The sequence below is a fragment of the Grammomys surdaster genome, unplaced genomic scaffold (assembly GCF_004785775.1).
Source record: "Grammomys surdaster isolate TR1022 unplaced genomic scaffold, NIH_TR_1.0 191, whole genome shotgun sequence".
NCBI classification, from domain to species: domain Eukaryota; kingdom Metazoa; phylum Chordata; class Mammalia; order Rodentia; family Muridae; genus Grammomys; species Grammomys surdaster.
This window is the reverse complement of record NW_021604636.1, coordinates 14803099-14809682: the sequence shown is the minus strand read 5'-3', so window position 1 is coordinate 14809682 and position 6584 is coordinate 14803099.

Below are 6584 nucleotides of genomic sequence, written 5' to 3'. Positions count from 1 at the left end.
TACAATTCTTGGTTTCCACGCATTTGTCTCCAAAATGGGCTATTATTTTTTTCATGAGTTTCAAAATCTTTTGAACTACCTCTCTATCTACGTTTGATCATGGTTACCGTGGGTTCTTCTTGTTGTTGACAGAAATTCTGGTAGTGTTCATAAAGGTGCTCATCGAAGCTCTACCATTAAGGTCTTTGCAGATATGCTGTCTCAAACTGTATTTGTAAACAATCAAATACCCAAAAGCTAGTCACTGCATGCATACTTAAAGTACCCTATGGTTCTCTATGCACAGAGCAGTGAAGAATGGAAAGTGTGTCCTTGCTACTCAAAATTTCATCAGGGAAACACCTTGATGTGGTTCAGGACTTCTGATGCTAAGAAGCCTTGTAAAAATGCAGAATACAGTTGAGAAAGATGGTTGTGTATCATGGAAGTGCTTCCTTATATAGTTCCAAAAGAAAAAGAGAAAAGCAAGAAGGAAATCCTCATTTGTAGTAAAATCAGATGATTGATGGCAAGAAGGATGCTGTTTAAAGATAATAACTGATGCAGCAAGCAGATGCCAAGGACTGAACCGACTTGTGTCTTCTATAGTCAAATGACGTATTAATTTATACAAGCATATAGTGGACAGAATTTGAAAACCACCAGGCATAAATTCATATTAATTTTAATGCATTTAATGTAGTGACATAAATCAATCTAAATGATAAATTTCTTTCAGCAGACTGTGTAAAAGATCTTTCCATGACCCTGAGACCAGTTTTAAAAGGTAAAAGTTAAAGATCTTTTAGCATGCAGGAAGAGAACTAAGTACTCACTTGAAGGATACAGACTAGCAGCCAGACCTATTATCTTTAACATATGTTAAATGGCAGCAGATCTATGTCTCTCGACTTCGTTTCCATAACCATCTTTGAAAGACCTAGGAAACTGACAATACATCAGTTATGTTCAGCTTGTTTATTGGTATTTTGATTTTTCAGATCCATTTAAGTGCTATTGTAAATTAATGATTCATAAGCAAAAAAAAAGAAAGAAAAAGAAAAGATAAACAGAGTTTGAAATAGTTAAAAGAGAATACCCAAAACAAAAATTGCTACAGTTGAACAATATGCCGAGAAATGCAAATTAAATCAATATGGATATACTGTCTACAAGGAGGATTGTGCTACCCACCATTTATGAGAGCAATACTGTCCCAAACAAACACAACTACTTCATACTTACCAGTCTGATTAAATTTTAAAGAAAGAGGACCTCTCAAGGTTACACAAAAATTAACTCTTTTTACCACCAAAGCCCATACACATCATTGGAGAGAATCTTTGGAAATTTAGCAATGTAGGAAACATACACACAATACGATGCATCAGCAACTATATCTTTGTGCACTGGAGGCACACAGAAGACAAGACAAGGAAATAGGCGGCATTCTGGGAAATCTCAGTGGACATTTAGCCAAAGGAATTTCAACAACGCTCTGAATTGACTTCTGATGTAACCAGCTTTGAAAATTAAGACGAATTTAAAAACAAACAAACCAACAACAAAAGGATTCTCTGAGTCCAAAGCTACAATGTCTGCCAGTGTTCTGCTACTCACAACATAGGCTAAGAAGAGATAAATTTATGTAGGTATGAAAAAGTAGAAGCATACATTACTTTGAAATGCATATGCTATAAATTTTATTTGAATCCATTGGATAAATTCTGATATACACTTAGCATTGATTTTTTTAAAAATAAGGGCTGTAGTTAATTCTTTTTATCAACTATGCCCCAAGAATCATACACACACAGATACACGCACACACAGAAACAGACACAGACACAGACACAGACACAGACACAGACACAGACACAGACACAGACACAGACACAGACACAGACACAGACACAGACACAGACACACAGACATTACAAATGATTTTCTTTGAAATATCCCATTTGGTAGATTTATCCTCATTTTACTACGGGGTATAAAAAAATCAGAGTGCTCATGCAAGAACGAAAAGAAAAAAAAAGCTAACACAAGATTCAGTCATATACCTTACATTATATAAGCTCCTTGGATTAAAATCTATTTTTTTCAGCATTCCATGTAAGATTAATTTCAAAGCCTTATATCATGTCACTGTTTTAGAGAGTACACATGTGGAGATATTTTTCCTTAAGTGCTGTGATTTGCTTAACATCCAACAAAAACTGCATGCTTCTCCTACAAGCTGCTTCTTGATGTCTTTGACGTTTGGATTTTGTTTTTTAAAGGTGTGTTAGGACAGAACAACACAACCATTTGTGTGAGATTATGTACCGAATAAAATGATGATCAAATTGGAGCTTCTGGAAGTCAAAAAAAAAAAAAAAAGGAATTCTGTTTGCTTAGTTTTGATATTTTTCCATCTTTTTGCTTTAACTTTTTTTCCAGTAAGTTAGTATGTTAATGCCCCTGGCAGAACAAACAAAAAAATCCTTGTAACTGGAATCCAGCTCAAAATCATTATGAAACACAGATGTGATAGTATTTCTCAGAGCCTGGCTGGGGTGTAATAGTCTACTTTCTGGCAGTCTCAGAAAAATGCACATTTGGCCAAAAGAAAAAAAATTCTCCCAAGTTATCTTAAGTGGTCATAAACTACAACAGCTTTGTAAAGAAACTCTGAAACACTCCTGACAGAATACTGGGGTTGCATGCCCACAGTTCCATGTATCCATTTGGAAAGAGCCAGAAGTAAGCTACAATACATGATGTGGTAGACAGAGGAGACACATACACAGATGACAAAAGAAAACTCAGGACCCACTGTCATTTCAGTCTCTCCAAACTTACTTTTCATCTTAGTACACCCTACTTGTAGAAGTCCCTCCTCCCAACCTATCTCCATTCCTTGGGGTGTCTGCCTCTTGGTACAGACACAGGGTCCCTTTAGCTCTTTCCCACTGAAACTCTTTCGAAGCCTTCCCAGGAAGTCCATTTCCATTTTTTTATGTCACCCACGATACTCAGGAACTGAGTCTCTGCAGTAACATAAAATACAAGGAGCATAGGTTTCTAGGGGGAAGCAACTAGGAAAGGGAATAACATTTGAAATATAAATAAAGAAAATATCCAATAAAAGTAAAGGTATTTAATATTCAACAAAAAAGATACAAGGAATAAATACTTCTAGAACAATAAATTGGGGAGGATAAGGAAACCCAAGGCATAACAACAAAATAACAGGAACCAATAGATACTGTTTATTGAAAACCTTCAATAGTAAAGATTTCAATTACCCCAATGGAAAGATACAGACTACCAGGTTGGATTAGAAAACAGGTGCTGCATCCACATTGTCAAGAACATAGGTAAAAGAATGGGAAAGGCATTCCAAGCAAATGACCCAAGAAGGAAGCGGATATAGCCCTTTTAATATCTAACAAAACAGATTACAAAACAAAACTAATCAGAAAAGATAAGGAAGGATACAACACACCCATCAAAGGAAGAATCCACCAAGAAGATATTGCAGTTCTAAACATTTATGCACTGAACATAAAGGCACCCACATTCATAAAAGAAAGAACTGTAGTTAAAATCAAGTATGGACCATCACACAGTGACAATGGGTGGCTATAATACCCCACTTTCATCAATACACTATTCATTCTGGTTTTTTTTTTTAAGATTTTTAAAATTTTATGTATATGAGTGCACTTCAGCTGTCTTCAGACACACCATAAGAGGGCAACAGATCCCATTACAGATTGTTGTGAGCCACCATGTGGTTGCTGGGAATGGAACTCAGGGCCTCTGGAAAAGCCAGTCAGTGCTCTTAACTGCTGAGCCGTCTCTCCAGCCCTCATTCTGGTATTTTTTACAAAGATAAGTGATAGAGTTCACAGCATAAATCAAATGGATCTAGCAATTTACTGAACCTTCCACCTAAACAGGAAAGAAAGTACTGTCTTCTTAGCAGCTCATGGAACTCTCCACAAAATTGGCCATATCCTAAGACACAAGGCAAGTCTCACCACATATAAGAAAATTAAAATAACACCCTGATTTCTATTTGACCATAGATGAAAGCTGAATAACAAGAAAATAAAAAAAAAACCAGAAAGTATGGAAACCCACAGTAACTGAACTCACTAAGAAATAAAAAGTAGGTCAAGATAGAAATCAAAGGAAAATTAAAAACTTTTTAGAACTGAGCAAAAATGAAAACACAACACATCCAAACCTGTGAGAAACAAAGAAGGCAGTTCTACAAGGCATGTTCATAGCACTAAGTGCTTCCATAAAACAAGCAAACAAAAGCCAGAGAGATATTATACGGAACTTATCAACACACCTGAAAGCTTTAGAGAAAAAAGAAGGAATAATAGCATAGCAGGAGATGATAAAAAACATCAAACTCAGGGCAGAAATCAGTGAAACTGAGACAAACAAACAACAAAAAATCAAGAAAGGAAAACCTGGACCATTGAGAATCAGTAAGATTGATAAACCCTTAGCCAAATTAACTAAAAGGTAGAAAGAGACAACCAAGCTAATAAAATTAAAGATAAGGGGACATTACAACTGACACACAAGAAACTGAGAGAATCAAAGGACCATACTTTAAAACTTTATGTTCTACAAAACTGAGAAACTTAAGCAGAATGGATGGATTTCTTTATATATGTGACCTACCAAAGTTAAATAAAGATCAAATAAACAAGTTAAACAAGCTGGAGCAAAAGTGGACTCCATACAAAATTCTACCAAACCTTCAAAGGACAATTAACACCATCAAACCTACAAGGGATTCAGAAAATAGAAACTGAAGAAATATTTCCTATTTATCTTCTCAATGTCGCTATTAAAACCACACAACAAACCAGGAAGTTATAGATTACATTCATTATAAACATAGATGCACAAACTCTTGGTAAAATCCTTGCAAACCAAATCCACAAGCACATCGAAAAGGTTTTTCACCATGATCAAATTGGCTTCATCTCAGATATACAAGGATGGCTCACTATACACAAATCAACAAACGCAATCTGCCACATAAATGGAATGAAACACAAAAGCCACGTGATTATCTCAATAGACACAGAAAAGAGCTTTGACAAAAATCCAACAGCTATTCGTGATAAAAAGTCCTGCAGAGACTAGGGCTCCAATGGACACACAAAGACAATTTACAACAAGCCCAACATTAATCAAAATGTAGAAAAATGCAAAGCATTTCCAGTAAAACCAGGAACAAGGCAAGAATGTCTACTCCTCAGACCTATTCAATATGGTATTTAAAAGCTTAACTAGAGCAATATGACAACTGAAGGAGATGAAGGGAACACAAACAGGAAAGGAGGAAGTCAAAGTATTTTTACTTGTAGATGATATGATTTTATGTATAAAAGCCTGTAAAAACTTGACCAGAAAACACCAACAGCTGATAAACACATTCAGGAAAGTACCCGAATATAAAATTAACACACAAAAATCAGTAGCCTTCCTACACAGAAATGACAAACAGACTAAGAAAGAAACCATAGAAATACTATCTTCACAATAGCTTCAAGAGAAATATCTTTGGATAACTCTAACTAGGAAAGTGAAAGGCTTTTATAGTAATAAAATTTAAGACACTAAAGAAAGAAATTAAAGAAGACATCAGAAGATGGAAAAGTTTTCTGGGCTCCAGGATTGGTAGAATTAATACCATGTAATGTACTATTCTATCAAAAATAATCTACAGATTTAATGTAACACCCATCTAAATTCTATCACAATTATTTACAGAAATTGAAAAAAAATGATCTTCAGCTTCATATGGAAACACAAAAATAACCCAGAATAGCTTAAACAATCCTGAATAAGAAAAGAATTCCTAAAGCTATCACCCTGGATTTTTAAGTTGGACTATAGAGCTATAGTAACACAAACAGTGTAGTATTTGCATAAAAACAGACACATTGATCAATAAAATTGAATTGTAGACCCTGACATAAGCTTACATAACTATGGATACCCAATTTTTGACAAGCAAGCCAAAAACACACATTAGAGGAGATGACAGCATCTCCAACAAATGGTGCTAGTCAAACTTGATGAACGCATTTAGAAGAATGACAGCAGACCCGTATTGATCACTCTGCACAACAATCAAATCCAATTGGATCAAGAATATTAATATAAGGCAAGATACTCTGAATCTTATAGAATAGAAAGTAGGGAATACATTTGAACTCATTGGCACTGACCACCAATAGCACAGGCACTAAGGCCAACAATTAATAAACAGAACCTTATGAAACTGAAAAGCTTCTGTCTAGCATAGGCCACCATCATTTGGGCAAAGAAGCAGCCCATAGAATGGGAAAAGGTCTTCACCAACTATATATCTGATAGGAGTTACCATATAGAATAAGAAACAAATAAAATAAAACAACAACAAAAACCCAAAGTCAAGAAAACAACTCAATTAAAAAATGGGGTACAAAATAGATAACCAAGAAACAGAGACCAGGTAGCCCAGTAACCTAGGGTAAAACTAAATAATACTGATCGAAAGAAAGAGAGAGAGAGAGAGAGAGAGAGAGAGAGAGGGAGAG